The following is a 23,940-nucleotide window of genomic DNA, read 5'->3' on the forward strand; positions in this document are numbered from 1 at the left end:
ACTTTGGGATTGTGTGTTTGTGGGACTTGTTAACTAAGGCTTGCAACTTAGGCAACTCCTTTTGGCTCTTTTGCGCATTTTGGTATATTTTTTCCATTTTTGTTAAATAAGTCCTAATTTATTAAGATTATTTGCCATTTGTGCACAAACAAGGAGTTTACAGCCATTCTCCTCCTTGTGAGACTTATTTTGGGACTTTTCTAGTTACTCCTCACTTCTAGCCACATCCCAAACTGAAACAGCAGGCTTCCAGGCCTACACAGGCCCGAAATGGGGCTCCAGCTTTGAAACACTTAAAAAACACTTTTATATGTCCCAAATACACGAAAATGCCCTTCAAGGGAGAAGATGAACTTCTGGCTTGAAAAGCCAACGTGAAATAATCTTCCTCCAATATAAAGAACTTATTAACACATTGACTGCTATACAATTTACTGCCAGAATCTGTGCATAAAGTATGTGATAAATAATGACCTCTATCAAAACTCATAAAAAATGTAAAGAAATGTAATGTAATAGAAAGCAATGGTTGTATTAGCTATGGTAACACTGCCAGAACTCTACAAATGTAGTAAATCCAATGTGAAATGTGTAGAAACTATTAATTACTTTATTCTAACCAGCAACTTGAGTAAATGTCTGCATTTGAATGAGAGTCCTGCATGGCACCACGCAGAGTGCAGGCTTAGAAACACAAATGCCACAAATCTAACACATTTCTTTGAGCTACCCACAGTTGTTGCACACAACATATTTGTTAATTAATGACTGTGCTCAGTGGGTAGCAGAATACCCACGTAGTGCTGTCCTGTCAGTGACCAATCAGACGCCCTGTGATGAAGAAGCGCTTATCTGCATCAGTACCAGAGCTTACAAGTTCCACGTCATTCAATTGATTATCAATACCTTAATCACTGTCATTATCAACATATTAATCTTGCATTAAATATAGTTGTTTCAGAACAACAGCAGTGTTATACCTTTTCCACAATGAAATAATTGCGTATTGTCTTTAACACTTTTTCCTGCATGCTGTCACCACCCGAAAACAATTTTATGGCTATCCACTAGATGGCAGCACAATGGCAGGTAACTGAAATGTGGCAGCAGAGATCGCCAGCACACTGGCTGTATCTATAGTGGCAGAATGCTGAGGTACACGTTATATCATACCTTGTGCCTTGACAGGCTCAGTGACATACGAGTTAAGTCATACCTTGAAATTCGAAGTGTTAAAAAAATCAAAAATGAAGGAAAGCACAAGGAAAAGGCAAAAAAAGAAGTTCAAATCATAATTCATAAATCAATTCCAAAGGCAAAGCAAGAATAATCAAAAAACATAACATTCAAGAAGTACTTGCAACAAACTCTGAACTTCACAGCAATCAATAAACTTCTGCTGGGACCATCTCCTCAACTTCAATATAAATGTCTTGGGGTTATACACAACAAAACACAACAATCAAAAGGAAACAGTGTAAGTCCATAATATATCAATACTAAATTGTAAATAATCACAACAGTACTAGCAAATTTACATAAAACAATAACAAAAATGCAAGACAAATAATAGTTCAAAAACAAGGAATAAATCCTTCTTGAAGCAAAACGGCTGGTGGTGAAGATAATCAGTAATCAATATGTGATTATTGTTTTAACAGGGTTTTGGCTGCACTGTAAATAATTTAAATGATATATTCTTCATAATAAGCACATCCATGTCTGTTTTCTTTAAACCACATCTCTCATTCCCTGCACCCACCCATAAAGTATATGCATGCCCTAGGAAATGGAAAATTAAGAACTGGCAAATGTATTATTGTGGATTATTAAATTGTAACAGTCAGTTTCCGGGATCTAAGATTGCTTCATTCTAGTGAAGGAACTGAATGAAATAGCAGTTTACTTATTGAGTGTCAGATTTGTTTGCTAAAATGACAGCAACTTCAACCCATCCTTTCACTGCTTATAGTCCCTTTACCTTATTTGGGGTCTTAGGAAAAGCCTTTAATATTCTAGGATATATGATGGAGAAAATAATGCTAGTTTTGAAATAAATCAAGTTTTTCTTTTCTTTTTGATACAGACAAATCTAGTGACAGGTTACACTCAAATGTTTTCACATAGTGTTTTCATCATCTACTGTTGGGCAGTTTCTGTCACAGTTAAGTCTTTTGTATGCTGCTTAAGGGCACTTAAAGGTAAAATAAAAAGTTGTAAGGAAAGCGAGATTATAACATGACTCCTTTTTTCCTTTTTTCTCCCTTTCTTTTGACTCACACAGCGATCCAATTATCTACCTGACAATCTGCCACCGCTTCCGATTTCTACCTCCCTGTCCTAAAGCAGTGTAGCTGTTGCCAAGCAACATGGCTGTGAAGCATGATGTGGATTATTTGGTTGGAAAAATCGAGATCTGCAGCTGCACTCTGGTATTGATATATATATATATATATATATATATATATATATATATATATAGTAATTTCTAAAGTAGTAATTTATGTGCATCCAATTTTGATTTCAAATTTTAAGAAGAGCTATTCAGTCGGTCATTTTCTCACCTGCTTAATCTTGAACAGAGTCGTGAGGGTCTGCTGTAGCCTACTCCAGCTAGCATAGGACGCAAGGCACTAACAAACCCTGAACAGGGTACCAGTCCATTATAGGGTCAACTCACACACACACACGCACACATGCCATTCACACACTAGGGCCAATATAGGATCTCTAATTCACCTAATCTTTGGACTGTGGGAGGGTTAGGGTTGGAAACCCACACAGACACAGGGAGAACATGCAAACTCTTTGCAGGGAGAACCCAGGAAGTAAACCCTGGTCTACCACTGTGTCACTGTGCTGTCCCAGGAAGAGCTATTATTACATTCAATTTCATTAAAATTCTTTTCAGCAGTAGAACTTTTTTTCTTAATATAAAAGTGACGAAAATAGACAAAAGTAGGCTGCCTTGCTTTTAAAAGGATGCCCAACTTACAAAGGAAACATTTTAAATTCTCTGTACTGTTGATATTAACATTTTACTGGTATACTTACTTTTACATTACTTTTGATTGGTTTGTTTCACATAATGGCTTCATGTCTGAGATGAAAAATTTTGTTTGAAGCAACTGATTAAGATTTTGATTCAGATGGTGTGCTGCACTCTGTTTTCTCAAAGAGCAAATATCATGGATTTGAGCCCAATCATTATCCATGTTCTCCCATTTTTGACAGGGTTTTACTACAGGTGCAGGGGCAAAACAAAATATTTGAACCCTTTATTTGTCTGCAATAACTGGTCATAAAATGTGATCTGGACTTGCGTTTATCAAGTGTTTCAGGCTTACTCCTAGAAATTGCAGTAAAAGTCACACCAGGATAGGAATTTGTCCAACCTTATTGTTATGATATATAAGACTTAAGAAATATTTATGAAGTGTCATAGTCCTAGTCCCAGGATGGAGTAGGGGGTCACGTATGAGAGAGAATGACATCATATCTTCATGCAAGCTGGAGGTCATGATGATGTTTCCTGCTCCTTGCACTGATACTTCACCACAAAGATAATAATAATAATAATAATAATAATAATAATAATAATAATAATAATAATCAAAGAAGAAAAAGAAGATGAAAAACATAATAGGGTAGGATATTAAGAGTTTTACTGAAACTAACCACAGTTATTCTTGTACTGTTTCTAAAGCCAAGTTTACTATTTCAGCGATCCTCATGTCTTCCACTATGTCATATTGTGTGTCTCTCTGTGATCTCCCCTTATCTTCTGCAAAGCTCTAGGAGTCTCCACCTGCCTTCTTAAACCTTTGCAAGCGTGTAAAATTTACAGTAACAGTAATATTCCAAGGGTTTGTGGAATTTAAAGCTCAGTGTACCTGTATAATACTGTATACCCCTAGTATGCGGATATTGTGATATTGCTTGTGATTAACACTTGGAGCAATGATCTTCATGAGTGTGCTTACTTGCATGAATGCAGCTTGCTTTAACATTCCCTTACGTGAAGTCATGGAGAAATGTATAAGCCTGCATATTACCTCATGCATTGTAAGAGTGCTTAAAGTATAGGGTAAAATTTGTGATATGGTTCAATTTGACATACAAAAATCATTGTTATTACAAAGCTGCAGTTTATATGTAACACTACCAACACTTTCATTTTGGCAAGCAGTGCTTGGTTTCTTTGCATAGATAGAGTGACCATGTAATGTACAAACTTTATACGAGTATTATTGCATCTCTGTGAAATTGATATCCTTTGATGAGCTCATTATTATCCAGCATTTTCAAAACATTCAGCCTATTCTGGGATGTGTGTACCAATCTCTGCCTGAACACCATTCTCTGGCAGCTCTTAGTAAGTTAGGACAGCTCACAAACTCTCCGATATCCCAGTAAAGTTAGCAGTTGCCAAGATGAATGAAATGCTTTTCCTCCTACCCCGAAATTTTGTCACTCTGTGATTTTTGTGCCAGTTAGGGCCATTCTCCTACTTTGAGATGCTTGATAAATATGGGCACTGATCTTCATCTGGAATAAAATAAGATAGAATACCTGGTGGGACCTTGGTGTTCTCATTTGGCCTCAGAATGTTTTTTGTATTGCTCATCTTTAGAGACTTATAATGTGACATTATATATAAAGGCTTTACTTTTCTACTAATTATATAACTAAGTTATGTAAGATTGTATTGATTTACAGTATTTTTTATTACTTATTCATTATTAACTCATTTTTCTTTTCTTGTAACTACATCTTTGACATCTTGTAAAGCACTTTGTGCTGCATTCTTTGCATGAGAAAAATGTTATAGAAATAAATGTAGTTGTTATTTAAGTCACAAGTATAGACAAACACAATATGCTTAAGCTAATAGCACACATCCAATTATAATGTTTCATTTCTTTATTGAATACACCCATAAAAGTGTGTTGAATATAAAGCTTGCAGATTTTTTTTATTCTGAAACCACTCAGTAGATTTACTTTAATGTTTATAGTATTAGGGTGTTGTACTGTGTTAGCCATTATGAATGTAATGAGAAATCAAGCAAAATGACACCTTTTATTGGCTAACTAAAAAGATTACAATATGCAGGCTTTCGAGGCAACTCAGGCCCCTTCTTCAGGCAAGATGTAATCAATGTTTAGTGTTATTGTCCTGCTGCACCACCCAACTTCTACTGAGCGTCACTTGGCGGACAGCCATCCTGACGGTATACTTACAATACCTTAATAAACTTGGGAATTCATCTTCTCATCAATAATAGCAAGTTATTTAAGTCCTGAGGCATTAAATGAGCTCCAAATCATGATGTTCGTTCCATTGTACTTCATTATTGAGGTAAGGTTCTCATGTTGGTTTTCATGCTGTGCCCCTTTTGCACAATATATACAGCTGAGTATTCTTCCAAACAACTCAACTTTAGTTTTATCAGTCCACAAAACATTTTCCCAATAGCATGAGGTGTCAATTTGGTTTTTCACAAACTTTCCTCCTTGGTGTCCTGCCATGCCTGGTCAATGTTTTATTTATAGTGGACTCATCAACTGAGATGTTAACCTGTTCCAATGATTCCTGCAAGCCTCTAGCTGTTATTGTAGGGTCCTTTTTTACCTCATCGAGCATTCTGTGTTATTCCTTTTGAGTCAGCTTGGCTGGGTGCCCACATCTATGGAGAGTAGCCACAGTACTAAATCATCTCCATTTATATGCAGTTTGTCTAAATGTGGACTAATGCATTTCTAAGGTCTTTGAAATTACTTTGTTACCCTTTCCAGCTTTATACAAATGAATAATATTTGATCATAGATCTTCTGAGATTTTTTTATTTTTGCAAAATGTGCTTCATATTAGCAGATGCTTCTTGTGAACAGCAAACTGAAAATATTGAGACTGAGACTTTTTTAGACTGCAAAGTAAACCACAACTCCAATCTTGTTCTTATAAATTGAACCCCAGGTTTTCCAACTCCTGACTTGAGAAACCCTTTATTGAAATCATCAGCTTAAGGGTTCACATACTTGTTCCAATCTGTGAATATTTGAATAATGCATTCAATGTGTACAAAGAAAATACAAAAAGTTGTGCATTATTAGTTAAATCAGGCTGTGTTTGTTTAACTTAGATGAAGATCAGACCATATTTTAAGATGCATTTATACATAAATATAATTATTTCATACATATTACATTGTTTATCATGGCACTGTACTTAAGCTTTCAACCCACATCCCAAATGATGTGTGTGTGTGTGTGTGTGTGCGTGTGTTAGGTTTATTGGTGACTCTAAACTGGCCCTTTGTGGATGAGCGTTGGTGTGTGCATGAGTGGGCAATGCAATGGACTGGCACCCTGCCCAGGGCTGGTTCCTGCCTTGTGACTAATGATACCAGGATAGACTACAGCCTTCATGACCCTGAACTGAGAATGTTTTTTTTTTTTGTAGGAAGAAAGGAAATAAAACAGCAGATGAATCCAATAAATATAAAAGGAGCTTAAGCTCCTTCCAGCTCCTTTGGCTCTACTTTATCCATCCATCCATTTTCTAACCTGCTGAATCCAAATACAGGGTCACGGGGGTCTGCTGGAGCCAATCCCAGCCAACACAGGGCACAAGGCGGGAACCAATCCTGGGCAGGGTGCCAACCCACCGCAGGACACACACAAACACACCCACACACCAAGCACACACTAGGGCCAATTTAGAATCGCCAATCCACCTAACCTGCATGTCTTTGGATTGTGGGAGGAAACCGGAGTGCCCGGAGGAAACCCACGCAGACACGGGAGAACATGCAAACTCCACGCAGGGAGGACCCGGGAAGTGAACCCGGGTCTCCTAACTGCGAGGCAGCAGCGCTACCACTGCGCCACCGTGCCGCCCGGCTCTACTTTATGTATCTATAAATTTGAGAGTTTTTTTTTTTTTTTAATTCATTTACCTTTAAATAAATTAATAAACAAAATCAAAATCATGTCATCCCAAACTACTAGTATATGCCTGAATTGTAAACTTAATTTTTATCTAAAGCTACAGGGAAGACTTATTAACTGCATTATGACTAGCAAAGGAAGCACTGATTGAAAACATCATTAACCATATTAAAAATACATCACCATTTATTCAACTCACTTACCAGAAGCTGAAGCTGATCAAGTGAAAGAATGGAGATAACACCAGATGAGACACCATATACAGACCAGAACAATCACTCATACTGGGTCATTTTGTTGACCAAATAATCTAACACAGTCGATTTTATAATGATGATGGAAACAAGAAAACATGCAGAAAACACAAACAAAGGAAGTGAGAAGATGGAAGTGTCCAGCCCAAGAGTCAACTCCCAGATCCTGAAGTGCCGAGGCAATAGCATTAACCACTGTTCAGCATGACTTTCTTATTGGCTTTTAAATGTAAAAATGGTAAATGTTTTTCTAAAATTGCTTTCTCTAACAACTTTAAGCCACAGTCATAATTGAAATTACTGTATTGACATTAAAAAGAATATTTTGAGTTTCATACCATATTCCAAAATTATGCTGTGAGAGGAAGGAGCAGAACATTTCTTGTAACATTTAAAAAGTGTTCATTTACAGAGACACTTTATTCTATGCTAAACCAGCCTGATATGATAAAATAGCTCGTTACTTGGCTATTGAAAATTGTATCTTTTCTGTTAATGGTTTCGTGTTTGCTTAAGAATTACCTTAATAACATTTTGATGTTAAGTATCAAGTTTAGGTAGAGAACATGTAAAACATCTAGCTCTGTTGTACTGTAAGTGGTGAGTAACTTCTGGACTTTGGGTGCCTGTTTAATGAGCGGTAAGTGTTTTTCAGCTTGGGTCATTTTGATTATTAACTTGTGTAAAGCAAAGTGTTTTGTGCTTATTTTTTTCTAAATTGCATTCAGTTCACATTATTGTGGCCACTGTAGTGATCAATCTGCATCTTTTGTTTCTCTGCTGACCAGCTTCAGTTTTGGTTGTTTTCACAAGCGCTTTGTCATTTTAATTTCTTCAATACATGTGAGCTGTACTTAATCAGCTGCTCTATATTTAAGAGTTCTTCAGCACTGTTACAAAGTGTCAGCCCTTCTCATGTACATCTCTCCTTGTGTAAAGACTGCGAGTCTATCAGGCATGGATACCGATCAATGCGGTGGATATCCCTTTCCAACCAGGGACTAATTTTCTTTAATCTCTTGTTTCTTAAGACAAACATATTAAATAATCTGTCCTCATAAAGAGTATACCTACTGAGACCACTGAAGATGCATTTGCCTCAAGAAAATAATCAATTTGCTTGGATATGAATTCTGTACAGTTCTCAACAGCTAATGACAGGGCTTTAAGATGCCAGCTATGAGATAACTGCGTAGGACACAGTAATTTAAGCTCCATGATCACAGCAGCATGATCACAGATAACAATACCATCATACTTACAAGATTTGATTATGTGCAAAAAATAATTGTCTATGAGGAAATAATCAATTCTTGAGTAAAAATAGTGTATGGGCGAGAAGAAGAAGTTTTCATCTATTACAAACTGTGTAATTATCTTTACAGTATTAGATGTTATCACCATTGTATCTGAGGATCTAGCCAGGTCTGGATTTAAAAAACAATTAAAGTCAACGGTCATTATAACTGTGTGAGTGTTCACATTAGGTATAGATGCAAATGCATTCTGGAAGAAAGCTCTATCATCATCCATGTTAGGTGCATAGATATTAATCAAAATCATTTTAATGTTAGGTAAATTGCCTGCCACCATGACATATCGCCCTTCAGAATCAGATATTGCATCTGACACTACAAATGGGATAGTTCTGTGTATTAAGATTCCCACACCCCTGGTTTTCTTTGTATAGCTAGACCACTCCCTTTGCAACTGAAACTGGTTCTTGCTTAATAAATGAGTAATAGTGAAAATACTATCTTGGCATTTAGACTTGTTAAGTGCGAGAGTACCTTCTTTCTCTTTAATTCATGACTGAGACCCTTGACATTCTGGCTTACAAAGTTCACTGTTTGGTCATGGAAATATTTCTTCTGAACTTTTGTTCACAGTTTGTAGTCTTAGGTAAAGGTAATACATTGTACATACAATAGCTTTGACATAGATTTCATATTATTGCCAAGTGATAGAGCTATCTGCGGTGGGCTGGCGCTCTGCCCGGGAATTTGTTTCCTGCCTTGCGGCCTGTGTTGGCTGGGATTGGCTCCAGCAGACCCCTGTGACCCTGTGTTAGGATATAGCGGGTTGGATAAATGGATGGATGATACAGTTATGAAGCATATTGTTATGTTATAACTAATGTTTATTGAGGTATAAGTGATAAAATAGAAATAGCATTGCTCTCTTTCTCTCTACTCCTCTTTTCTAATTACCAAATTGGATCCCTGTAGCAGTTCAGATCATTGTTGCTTGCCTACGGAGTAGTGGGTCAGCACCTATATATATGGAGACATTTGTGAGGACCTATGCTCCTTCTGAACCACTCAGATCTGCTGATGAATCTGGTGATGACACTTTTGTGTGGTATCATATTTCAATTATGTCTCTTTTCATATTTAGCTTCTAGCTGATGAAACAAGCTTTGTGTCTCCATTTAAACTTTAATAGCCTCAATGTGTTTAAGAAATGTTTTTCAAGACTCTTTTGTTTTATGAATTTCTAACTGATATTAGTAGTCTGACTGATATTCCCTGTTGGGTTTTTGTAACCAAAGAATTGCAAATGACATGTATTTGGTTCTGAGCTCTTCATCTGTGATGACCAATTTTGTAACCTTGTCCTGTAACACTTGTCCCTAGGCAGTACCCTAGACTGAGATTTACTCAGTTATGCTGACCTTTTGTAACTTTATTTGGACAAAAAGCCTTTGCTAAGCCGATAAATGTAAATTCAAAATAAAGTTGACGGTATAGCTCATTAAAATGCAAGAGAGAAGAAGCAAGTTTCTGAAACTAATCTGAATATGACTACTAATGATGCTTTACAAACAGAACTAAATGACAGTCACAAAGCTAAATGAGCATTCACCTCAATATATAGTATATAGCAACAGCCTTGCAACACACTGGACAGGTTCCAGACAATGTATTAAAAATTAACCATCAACTAAGACGGAAAAATTTCATACCCAAGAACACTTAGATGTCTTTTATGATCCATACTAAAATATTTGTCTCAGCAAGACTGTGGACTTGCCCGCACCACCATCTTTACTGCTGTAATTTTTATCACCATTTTTGCTGGTGTTTCTTCTTTCTGCTTAAACTACTGTGACAAGCATCTCACAAGCATCTCTTGAGTTATTCAGAAAAGCTTTAGCTTACTACCTCATAGTGTTGCAGCATAACCAACCAACACACTTATTTCAAGGGCCAAGTGCCCTAAGTAATCCATTCAGCTGCCTCATCTGCTCAACAGTCGGGATTATATCAGAAAATGTCCCGTGGGAGTCCTTGATACGCTGTGACATGCTAGAAAATAATGAACGACCCTCTAAGAGTCCTCTGGCGTTTTTCCTTTTCCCTTAGGGTTGCCTATGTGTGTGTGTGTGTGACCAAGCAACTATTTGGTCATGCTTATCATTAGCTTAAATCAATCACTTTATTCCCATTGTTATTCTCAATGGTACAGTACAAAGATGTATGTTATCATGTGGCTTAGATGCAAGACACACCAATCTCTCTTTAAAGAATGCAGATGCTGAATGTTTCTAAATTTAATTGCCACAGTAAAGGAGCAGGGCAGAGTGAAGCATTTGCAGGAGGTACTAATCTGGAGTTTAATTAAAACAGGTGCATGTAATTGTGCCTTCACTAGCCATGAGCTTCAATTAACAGAATAATCAAGAAACATAATAATTAGACAAGCAGTTCTTTTTAGAGCTCTTAATTACTCCTGATTGCAAAAGGGAAAAAATTAAAATAACACACACTTGGGCAAAAGATGATTATTCATGGATTATATGTGCATGTGTATGTGTTTTGGTGCTGTGTGTTTGTGTGTATTTCATTAAGGGTTTTTTGATATGAGAAGACACACACGTTTGAGGTTTTATTTTATCACAAGAAAAGGAAAAAGTTGAAGAGAACCAAATATGGTTGTATAGCATGGCTCTGGCCAAGATTACCCTGGGTTAAGCAGATTTGACAATGCATCATAAGGTCTGATTCACATTGCATATAACACATGTTAATGCAGATGTGTTTTTCATGTGTATTCTGCATGTTGATGTGCAATTAGTGTGCACAGGTTTATGTGTTTTGATGTACTAACTCTGAATATGGGCTCTAGTATAAAAATAAATCATTGGAATCATATCCTCTTATGGGTAGATATTGAGCTGTGCTGTGGGACTAGTATTGTGATTCCATTAGTACAACACTTACTTTAGCAATTATGATGGTAATTATGTGTTATATTACAACCAAGGTTTGTTTCTTGGCTACTGTTTATTTTCTGCTAGCTGTGTAGTCTCATGCTGTAGAAAGCCCGAGGTCCTAAAAACTATTGAAATTGTCAGAAAAAAATTAAAATGTAGAGATGTCAGGTAATTGAAAGGAACTACTCTGGGTGTCTCTCTCCTAGGAGGTTTCGTTTTGCTGAAGTGCTCGCATTATTTGTGTATTAGTAGCTAAGCGACTTTGTCTTTTTTTGGAGGTTTCGTTTTGCCGATGTGCTCACCTTGCTTGTGTACTAGCAACTAAGCAAGTTTCTATTTCCTTAGAGGCAGAGCCCTTACCCCAACTCCACCTCTCACTTCCAGGATGGACAGACAGACACATACACTTCCATGCGTGGACGTTTTTATTTTCTACTTTATTATCTTTTTGTGTAAATTATTATTTTTAAGTTGTTTTGTTTTTACGTACATTTTTTTAATATTGGAATGTTTATTTATTTCTTATGATTCATATATTGTGTATTTAAGATGTTTGAATCCTTATGCCTTATGGGTGGAATGCCAACATCACTACTGTGGGACCGTCCTCAGCCTTTATATTAAGGTGAGAAGGTGGTCTCAGTAGATAATGGTTCGATTCACTTTACTGATTCAGTTTTTTCAAACTACCCGCTTAAATGAATCACTACTTTTGATTCATTTGATTTATTTATAGGAATAGAGGCCGGTGCATATTGGAATACTGTGGCAGAGAGGTCCACTTCTCTGACTGCATCACAAATGTATAATTTAATAGTTCATACATTATTTTAGAACATTCTAACAGGCCATTAAGCCCAACAAAGTTTTCAAGTTCTATCCACTTAATTCTTCTAAAATAACATCAAGTCTGGATTATTTTGTAACTCTCTCTCTCTATAAATTATATATATATATTATAGTCACAGATAGGTGGCAGCATCGCTCCCTTAAACCCCTGTCCAAGACTCCAGACACTAGGTAAAAGTCCAAAAGTAGACTATATTTATTGTCAACAGTGCACAAAGCACCCTCTCCTCCACAATACTCATTAATTCACCAATACAATAACAATAATCAATCCACCACTCCCAGGCGTGTTGCCCTCCTACCACCCAGCTCAGCTCACCGTCTGGGAGCTCCCACAGTCCTTTTATATTCCCTGACCCAGAAGTGTTCCCAATCCCCAGTCCATGTGATTCTTTATTACTTCTGGATCAGATACAAAGTCCTTTTCTTCACCCCGGAAGCACGTCATTCCCCCTGGTCCATGTGACTCGGACATACTTCCGGGGCGTAAGGCAAATAACCATTGTTAATCCCTGCAGCGTCTCCTAGTGGCCCCCATGGTATCCAGCAGGGCTGTGTATGAAAACTACAATGTCCATGATTCCCTGCTGGTCTTCGGGGGACCTCCATACTGCAGGGAGGGCTCCATCTGGTGGCTTGGGGGTATTGGCCAGGATAAACGGCCGGCCATATCCCACATTATATATATATATATATATATATATATATATACATATATACTGCAGTGGTCTTGTTTTCTGCCTTGCACCCTGTGTTGGCTGGGATTGGCTCCAGCAGAACCCGTGACCCTGTATTAGGATATAGCAGGTTGAATAATGTAAGGATAATGGATGGATGGATATATATATATATATATATATATATATATATGCTGTATAAATATATTCATATGCCATTGGCCTGTTCCAGTACACAACTCATACTTAGTTAAAGTAAGACATTATGTTACAGAATCAAAAGTGAATGAGAATTATGCAATTTATTCTCAGGTAATGATTCACTCACAAATTTTTATATGACTTATTTGTTGGATGTACAAGGAACATAAAGGTGTTAGTTTTAATACATATTCAGTTTAAAAAAATTCCAATAATGATTTGTACAAAACAAAACAAAGCAAATAATACATTCTAATATAAATACAGTAGGTTATAAGATACTCATTAGTGACAGAGTTCTCATTCTCTGATACTGATATAGTCCGTACTCAAAAGAATCATAACTGAAGCAAGTTCATTCTGATGATTCAGGATTCCGATTTAGACATCTACTAGTGTCAGGAAATGAAGGTCAGAGGCATCATGCAATTAATTGATTTGTCATTGCTTAGAAATTGGCGGTATGCTGAAGTTACCATCATAGCAATAAAAACAAACAAAAAATAAGAAAAATATGTTTAAAAATTCCAGAGATTCACAGCTGTGTGCTGTTAATTCACATCATGACTGGAATCCTAAAAATGTGTCACAGATGATATTGGGTACATTCTTCCATGGTGTGCAGAGTGTGCATGTGCTCACCCTCATCTGCAGGAAACATGGCGATTGCAAGAGAACAGCAATGGGTACATTTATTGTGTTGTATGCTTTCTTGTGGAAAAAATATATTAACATGCACCATACTACATTTTTATGTCTCTACATGCAGAAAATGTGCATATCACATTTTTTTAAAAAACACACACTCCATTGTTCTATTATAATATTAATGGGGGCCACAGATTATAATTTATTTCAGTATTGTGCTGAAGATTACCTGCGTTAGTGGTTGTGGAAAAAATACAGACAAACTTAGAATTGTGAACAAGTCTTTACTGTACACTGATAATACATTATATATGTTTCATAAATGTAGTTTTTACAATTGGAACACATCCCTTTAAAGAGGCTCCAGGTGACACAGTAAGTCATTGTGGAAAAAACTTTCCATCATCTTCAAAGATGGCAATCATGGAGCCCAGATGAGAATCGAGAACATTTCTTTATTTACACAGAGTTATGCACAAATGTTCCAATCCATATAGTGAGCAATCCATTAAACAATTCATCTGCTTTTATCCTTTTTTCTGATTACATCACCTTATCTGGTGCATCATGTCATCTGACTCTGAATATGCAGAACTTTATTAACTCCTCTAATCAATTAACATCACCAGTAATTTCTGACTCGTGTCGATTCTTCCATTATTCTGAAAGCCACTTCATTAGGAGGGGTGTATGGGCTTTCCCATTAGTTTATCCCCACTTTCCGGAGTGGTTTTTCTTACTTATTTACCTCATTCTGACCTTGGAAAACGATGTTGGTAGCTTCTCTAAGAAGAGGCAAAGACCTATTACATTTACTTTCAGCATTAAGCTGCGTTTAATTAATCCTTGAGTTACACACAATCCTATTCCTTCCTTCATACAACTTTTTGGTTAGCATATTGGAAAAAAATGTGAGGTTGGTGTGGAATTAGTACTTGATAAAACCGATTAAGGATTACTTTTTGTGCAGACTAAATGGATTAAGCAAGTACCACATTGCTCCAGTCATAATGAAATCACAAGGTCAAGATTACATCACAGCTCATCTATGAGTAAGACTGAAAAATGAAATGTTATATTTCTTGTTAACTTTACAAAATATCTTGCCCACACTGGCGGCTTTACAATGGAAGCAATGAGAGTCACCCCACAACCCTTAAACAATCCAACAGGTGTCCATCTGAAAATTCTTTTTGATTTTCCATCTGCCCAATAGCCTGTTAATACCTCATTACGCCATAAAAACTCAACTAACTTAACCTATTGCAGCTGCGGTTTGAATCAAGCTACTGCTTTTCTTTGTATTTGCCAAACTTTCTCTAACTTTTGGCTTGCCATCATTTTAGAAACCAGACAGTATCTCTATTCTCTTTCTTCAGTGACCTGTAGTTTTCTTTTGTACTGTATCATCTTATAAATAATTACTGGAATAAAATGATTTTCAGTTTACAGAAAAAAAAAATCTGCATGTCCACTGCTTGATTTCTATCTTCCATCTATTTTTTGGGGAATTTCTGTAATTTTCAAATGTTGCCAGGGAACTGTCATAGATATTAATAGCTTGCTGCAAGAAACCATGTATCCTCGACTTAATGGTTTCTAGTTTTAGATTCATTCGTTGAGTTTTAATTACTCCAGTGTATGCAATTCCACCTTTCAACCTAGCTGGTTGTAAGAAGTGACATCGCATATCCTTGGAGTCCGATAGGGGCGCTGGGACTGAATTCAGATTAACCCTGCTTAATGAGATAACCACAAACACTGGCATTTCACCCCCCAAACTGAGTCAGAGGCTGGCTCACAATCAAATAGTCTATTGTTCTTGTGATGGCAAAAAGAGGAAGAATCATATTTTATTACAAATTAGGCATAGCTGGAACATACTGTCATAAATTATACTAGTACTGAATTCAGAACCTATTTTATTAACAGATTTTTCTTTTTGTCACATTTCCAGCTTAAATCTTACCCATTCCAAAAGCATTAAAAGGTCATTAATTACCAGAAACTCATAAATTACAAGATCTAATTAACCTTTTCCCTCCCCCCATCCTTTAACACATAATGAAAGAGCAGCGAGCCACGAGAGGAAAGATAAGGCAGTAATATTAACTTAATACATGCACTCAGGTCTAGTGTAGTTGAGGAAACCTTAACCCCTAAAACCAGGAAGGATGAGGCATAAGGCCTGAAACTACAATGCCCATGTTCATATTTAAGTGTATTTAAAAAAATGTGGATATTCGCAAATGTCCCCTTGACTCTCAGGAGGATGAGTAAATAGATAGATAGACAGACAGATAGATATAAATGTTCATCACATCTATACTTATATATATATATATATATATATACTGTACTATCTATAATTGGGAAAAAAAATGTAAATTCTCACTTAGAGGATCTATACAAAACTTTTTCAAAACTTCACATCTAACCAATAACATTTTAGAATAAACATTTATATTGAGGAAGCAGATTCTTTCCCCTCTTTTTTATTGTTTACTTTGATTCATTTATTTATTTACATATTTTAATTATTATTAAAGTTTTACTCTGCTGGCCTAGCTCACTATCCCATGGGTTGATTTGTTTCTAAGTTAGTGTTGTTAAACGTGACATGCTTGTATGGAATGTTATTTGATTTTAATAAAATGAATAAAATGTTTAAAAAAAAAGCTCACTTTAGACCAATCTGACCCTGATAATATCTGTTGCTGTCTGTCCTAGCAGGCCCTAAAATGAGGAAACTTGTTTTAAAGGTCAAAATCAATCAATCAATCAACATTTATTTATATAGCACATATTCATACAAAAAATGTAGCTCAAAGTGCTTTACAAAATGAATAGAAAAATAGAAGACACAATAAAAAATAAACATAAGTCAACATTAATTAACATAGAATAAGTAAGGTCCGATGGCCAGGGTGGACAGAAAAAAAAAAAACTCCAAAGGCTGGAGAAAAAAAAATAAAATCTGAAGGGGTTCCAGACCACGAGACATAAGTCAAACAGTCCTCTTTGTATTTAGGGTTTTCATGGAAGGACCTGATGATGATGATGGTCACGTAGACTTCTGGCTTTCAGTCCATCAATGTTGGAGCATTATGATGCTTTGAGTAGGTGGTGGTGGCGCAGGCCGCCACCACAAAGAAACCGGAAAAAGAAACAGAAGAGAGAGTTGGGGTCAGTACTGATTTTAGAGCCACTATGAATAGTTATTGTGATGAATTGAACATACAGAGTATCAGTATTAAGTTAAAGTGAAGTTATGAGAAGGCCATGTTAAAGTAAATTAGTAAAATAGCAAAAGAGTACAAAGAACTATTAAATGACCTTACAATAGAGAGAAACTAGAATATAGACAAAAATAAAAAATACAACAAACATGCTCAAAATTGTGAAAAATGAGTTGCCTTAAAGGTAATCCAATGCAAACAAATCCCAAAACATAATCTGTATGCAATAACCCAAAAACAGGAGACAAAATGTCAAAAACCAGTAACTCCACATGTAAAATGATACTGACAATTGACTTGAAACACCTTCAAACACTGCTTCTGAATTCTTTTCTCTGGGCTGCTTATCAAGCCAGAGGGAGGCCCAGCAGCAGTGATGTCAGGGCTGCTCTGCCTCATGGGGCTCCACCCACAAAGCACAAGAAATGGAGGCACATTTAAAATTACATTACATAGTTACAAACATAAGAGAAAATAGATACAATTACTAAAAATAATCATTTAAAAGCAACAAAATATAACAATGAAAAAACAAATAAATACAAGCCAGGGAGAAAACGTTGGCTGTAACAGAGCAGATTTGTACAAGCTCTATGATATGATATTTTTGATTGATCAAGTTCAGGATCATGGTTCCAGCCCCAGTAGTTTGTGAATATCACGCAGTGGATGCTGAGGCTGTCATTATTCTTCTACTTCCTATCACATAATTAGCTTGTGCAATTTGCCTCACACTCCGCAGATGTTGTTGCTTTTAATTTTCTCTCTGCCATTTCACTTTATCAATCAATTTGCCTGTGTAGTTCGCCATAACAAAGATATGAACCTTCATGATGTTTGCCACTAGCCTCATATTTTACTTTACTAGAGCATAGCACATCATAAGCTTTCAATTAAGACCAAGATTAAGGTTCTAGCTTCTGTGGTTCATGAGTAATCATGTGGTAGACAGACACAACCCATAGCATTATATATATTTATAAATATATATATAGTCAAAAGGCACAATGAGACATAACAAGGTTTGGGATAGCCACCCATAAAATTAGGTTTCCTGGCTGCAAATTGTCTTTTAAATGATAGCTATGCTGTGTACAAAACCGAGTCCAATACAGAACTGAGGGAATAGGGAAAAGGTTGAGACTTTTAAAGGGGAAGACAGGAAGTGAAGCCAAAGGGGTCGGGCTCGTGAGGGTCTTCTGCCATTGGTGCGAGCCCGGACGTGACATCACAGGGGCCGAAGCCAGCAAGGTCTCCTTCCATTGCCTCGTTCCCGGAAGTGACATCCAGAGGACCAGGTGGGATCTCTCGTGAATGGTCTGCAGGCAAAGGAGAAAAAGAGTCAGTGCAGTCTGACACATCCTGGTATGTCTCGGAACTGCCCTTACTCAAGCCCATTAGCTGCCTCCCATGCACACGTGTGTGACAATATATATATATATATATATATATATATATATATATATATATATATATATATATATATATATATATAGTGAGGCAAAGCCCTCACTGACTTACTCAGTCACTGACTAACTCACTGACTGACTCACTCATCACTAATTCTCCAACTTCCCGTGTAGGAAGAGGGCTGATTTGGCAGGCTTATTCCTTACATCTTACTTAAAAAAGTTGGGCAGGTTTCATTTCGAAGTTCTATGCGTAATGGTCAAAACTGGAATGTATTTTTGTCCATATACTTTAATAGAATGCAACTCGATAGCCGTGGGAGGCGGTTTTTCATATTAAAGCATTTAACCAATCACATTTCAGCCATCATTTGTTGCCAGGCAGAGAGGCTTTCACAATCTGTTGTGGAGGCACTCTAACACAGAATAAATGTCGATTAACCTGTTGCTTCAACCAATCAGATTTTGAGTTGGTGTCAGTAGGGCCCTCTAGCAGGCGTACAGCAACGTCACCGTATTCAGACCCATTGATTGGATAGAAGCCGAAATGAGGAACTCTCCGAGGCCACTGAACGTACCACAAACGCTCCGAGCAAAAGATCGTCGCGTGCACTACAGCCAACTCCATGGCAGGATTCTGGACAATATTATTTGCCAGACACAGACCAGATTTCAAGACCACGAAAACCTGATGTTTGTCACGCTCCTAGAGCCCCAGAAGTTTCGGGAATACTTGAAAAATTTCACGCATGCAGCTTTCTCCACTTTAACACAAGAGCCACGGAGCGCTTTTTGATCTGTCTCGGCTAAAAACAGAACTGACTGTAATGTATGCCATGGATGATTTTGCAGGAAAATCTCCCACTGATCTCCTTGACTTCCTTCATCAGAAAAATCTGAATAAGAGCATGGGGCAGCTGTTCACATTGGTATATTTGGCGGTGAGCATTCCCGTGTACACTGCTTCTGTCGAGCGGACATTTTCAACTTTAAAGCGAATTGAAACTTATGCCAAAAATACCATAGGGCGGGTTCGCCTTTCAGCATTAGCTTCGATGGTGATAGAAAGTGAGGTTTTGATGGAACTGAAGTGCACGGATAATCCGTACGACAGAGTAATTGAACTGTTTTTAAAGAAAGAGAGGACGATGGATTTTGTTTACAAATAATCTAAATTTTTGTTATGTTGCGATTTTCCTAAATAATATTGCAAGTTTATGAGTTATTATTGATTTATTGATGTTTTTTATGCGTGTCGCAGCTGTGGCTGCAGTAGAAAGTAACTTGTTCATCCCTGGTTTGTTTATTCAATAAAGGCATTTATTGTGGCTAAAGGAGTTATCTTTTATATTTATATATATATATATATAATATACACACACCTCGATCTACATACTGTCAAATAAACGAACCACACGCCATGGCGCAACATGAGAGGCTTCGCCTCTACCGCTGACGTCCGAGGTTCGATTCCCGAGAGGGGGTGCAGTGAGTGTGTACGCCTGATGAGCCCAGAATTATGAATAATGAATATTTCCGGCGCCGCATCCGAGTGGCAGCCCTTCCAGCAGCTCCGTATATGACTTTATCTTTTTACCTTTTTATCTCTATTTTTCTCTATTTCACTGATCACTTCTACCACTTTCTTTTATGTGGAATTGCTCCCTGGACACTTTTACACATTTTACTATTTGACATGGATTGTACACTCTGAGAATCGCCTATTCAAGTAGTCAGCTTAAAGCACTGAGAAGAAATGCTTATGCGGTGTGGTTCCTTATTTACCTGACGAGGTAAGAAGACGATATTGGGGCAGATAAAAAATAAGATTAAATTGAGACAACTTGAGAGAAAATGGCGTTATAAACCGTCGGTGCCTTCTGTGATCCTGGGAAATGTAAACTCACTACCAAATAAGATCGACGAACTGGCTGTGCTGGTGAAAATGTCAGAACCTACAGAGAATGCAGCTTGCTGTGTTTTAGTGAAACGTGGCTAACGTCTATCATCCCAGATGCTAACGTGGAGCTACCCGGTTTAGCACAGTTAGAGCGGACAGAGACGCAAGTACCTGTGGAAAGAAGAAAGGTGGAGGACTCGCTCTCTATGTCAATACAAAGTGGTGCAACTCAGGACATGTAAGCGTTAAAATCTCCACTTGCTGCAGGGACATCGAACTGTTGGCCGTAAGTCTGCGCCCTATTACTTGCCCAGAGAGTTTGGACACGTGATTGCTGTTATTGTTTACATCCCCCCTCAAGCGAACACGGAGATGGCGAGTGACATCATCCATTCCGCAGTTGCTAAGTTACAAACGCAGCACCCTGAGGCACTTGTGCTAATCGCTGGAGACTTTAACCATGTAACGCTGGATAAAACATTACCTGCCTTCTCCCAGTATGTGGATTGTAACACTCGGGGAAACAGGACTATCGACCTACTATATGCAAGCGTTAAAGACGCATAGCGCCACCCCACTGCCTGCGCTTGGGAAAGCAGATCATAACCTGGTTCTGCTTCAGCCTCAATACAAACCAAGAGTGAGGCGCTACCTACAACCACACGCTCATTCAGGAAGTGGTCCCTGAGGCAGAGCAGGCTCTGAGAGACTGCTTTGGAACTACAGACTGGGATATATTGCTTGGGTCACATAGTGAGAACATTGAAGAGGCTGTTGAATGCACAACTGATTACATCAACTTCTGTATGGACATTGTAGTTCCAGTAAGAACAGTATGCTGCTATGCTAACAACAAGCCATGGATTACAAGTGACATCAAGGGCCTTTTGAACCAGAAGAAAAGGGCTTTTAAAGGTGGTGATAAGCATGAGCTGAAGTGCGTGCAGAAGGAACTCGAGTCCAGCTCAGGGCGAAAGAGCAGTACAGGAGAAAGCTGGAGCAGAAGTTGCAGAACAACAGTATGAAGGAAGTGTGGGATGGGATGAAGATTATCACTGGCTGCAGCTCGAGCGGGTGCCGCCATCGAGACAGACGTGGAGAAGCAAACCAAATGAACAACTTCTTTAATAGGTTTGATCACAGTAACCCACTCTCACCTCGAGTACTGCATCCTCCAACCATCCTTCTGCTGATACCAGCATAGGTGAGACATCCCCACCCACAATTACAGCAGCCCAGGTGAGCAGAGAGCTGAAAAGACTTTGTGCCAGCAAAGCAGCGGGTCCAGATGGTGTATCACCACGATTGCTGAAGGCCTGTGCGTTGGAACTGGGGAGTCCTCTACAGCGCATCTTCAACCTGAGCCTGGAACAGGGAGAGTCCCAGGCTTTGGAAAACATCTTGTATCACTCCTGTCCCAAAGGTATCACGTCCTAGTGAGCTGAATGACTTCCGGCCTGTTGCTCTGACGTCACATCTGATGAAGACCATGGAGCGGCTGCTGCTTCACCACCTGAGGCCACAGGTCCGTCACGCCCTCGACCCTCTGCAGTTCGCATACCAGGAGAAGGTGGGAGCGGAGGATGCCATCATCTATATGCTTCATGATCCCTCTCCCACCTGGACAGAGGCAGTGGTGCTGTAAGAATTATGTTTTGGACTTCTCTAGCGCCTTCAACACCATCCAACCTCTGCTCCTTAGGGATAAGCTGACTGAGATGGGAGTAGATTCACACCTTGTGGCATGGATTGTGGACTATCTTACAGACAGACCTCAATATGTGCGTCTTGGGAACTGCAGGTCTGACATTGTGTGCAGCAATACAGGGGCGACGCAGGGGACTGTACTTTCTCGGTCCTGTTCAATCTATATACATCAGACTTCCAATATGACTCGAGTCCTGCCACGTGCAAAAGTTCGCTGATGACACTGCTATTGTGGGCTGCATCAGGAGTGGGCAGGAGGAGGAGTACAGAAGTTAATCAAAGACTTTGTTAAATGGTGCGACTCAAACCACTTACACCTTAACACCAGCAAGACCAAGGAGCTGGTGGTGGATTTTAGGAGGCCCAGGCCCCTCATGGACCCTGTGATCATCAGAGGTGACTGTGTGCAGAGGGTGCAGACCTATAAATATCTGGGAGTGCAGCTGGATGACAAATTGGACTGGACTGCCAATACTGATGCTCTATGTAAGAAAGCTCAGAGCAGACTATACTTTCTGAGAAGGTTGGCATCCTTCAACATCTGCAGTAAGATGCTGCAGATGTTCTACCAGACGGTTGTGGCGAGTGCCCTCTTCTACGCGGTGGTGTGCTGGGGTGGCAGCATAAAGATGAAAGACGCCTCACGCCTGGACAAACTTGTTAAGAAGGCAGGCTCCATTGTAGGATTAAAGTTGGACAGTTTAACATCTGTGGCAGAGCGACGGGCACTAAGCAAACTCCTGTCAATCATGAAGAATCCACTGCATCCACTTAACAGGATCATCTCCAGGCAGAGGAGTAGCTTCAGTGACAGACTTTTGTCACTGTCCTGTTCCACTGACAGACTGAGGAGATCGTTCCTCCCCCACACTATGCGTCTCTTCAATTCCATTTCATTTCATTTTTATTACTATTTAATTTAATATTGTTTCTTTGTATCAGTATACTGCTGCTGGATTATGTGAATTTCCCCTTGGGATTAATAAAGTATCTATCTATCTATCTATCTATCAATTAGGGCAAAACACGTGCCCCGTACTGTTTGCATTATTTGACAGTAAAACTATTTCAATATATTCAATATATATATATCAGTGCTTCCCGATTCATTTTACCCTCGCACCCCCTTGGTTTGAGAATCCTCCTTCCATTTCATCATTTTTCTGCGACTAGCCATGATTAAATGAACAGTAAAAAGTAAGAGCGAAGTGAGGGTGACTTATTCAGGCAGGCAGGCGACAGCTCAATAGCTCAAATTTGGGTATAAGTAGGTTCTATTTAGTCGCCAGAAATATCTTTGGTAGGAATGGGAGTTGAATTTAGTCTTTAAATTTCTATGGTGAAGAAAAATGTATGCAATGATGACTAAATTTAACTTACATTCCTACTGAACATATTTCTGTCGACTAAATAAAAATTATTATATTTAAAATTTAAATAGAACTTGAACAGATATGATAGTTCATAATACCCACACAGCATTAAGTGCACGTAAGACCAGGAGTCATCAGTTTTAACAAGCAGCGTATTGCACTGATACGAAATAGCCTGCCCATTTACAGTAATTATTTAGGAATTTTATTTTTAATTTTTCTTCCTCGATAGATTCTGGCACCCCCAGCAACAGCTGCTCGCACCCAAAAGTATATATATATATATATATATATATATATATATATATATATATATATATATATATATATATATATATATATAGATAGATAGAGATATAGATATATATAGATAGATAGAGATATAGATATAGATATAGATATATATATATAGATAGACAGATATATATATATAGACATATAGATAGATAGATATATATATAGATATACTAGCAGAATACCCACGCTTCGCAGCGGAGAAGTAGTGTGTTAAAGA

This window comes from Polypterus senegalus, chromosome 9 (genome assembly GCF_016835505.1).
Source record: "Polypterus senegalus isolate Bchr_013 chromosome 9, ASM1683550v1, whole genome shotgun sequence".
NCBI classification, from domain to species: domain Eukaryota; kingdom Metazoa; phylum Chordata; class Cladistia; order Polypteriformes; family Polypteridae; genus Polypterus; species Polypterus senegalus.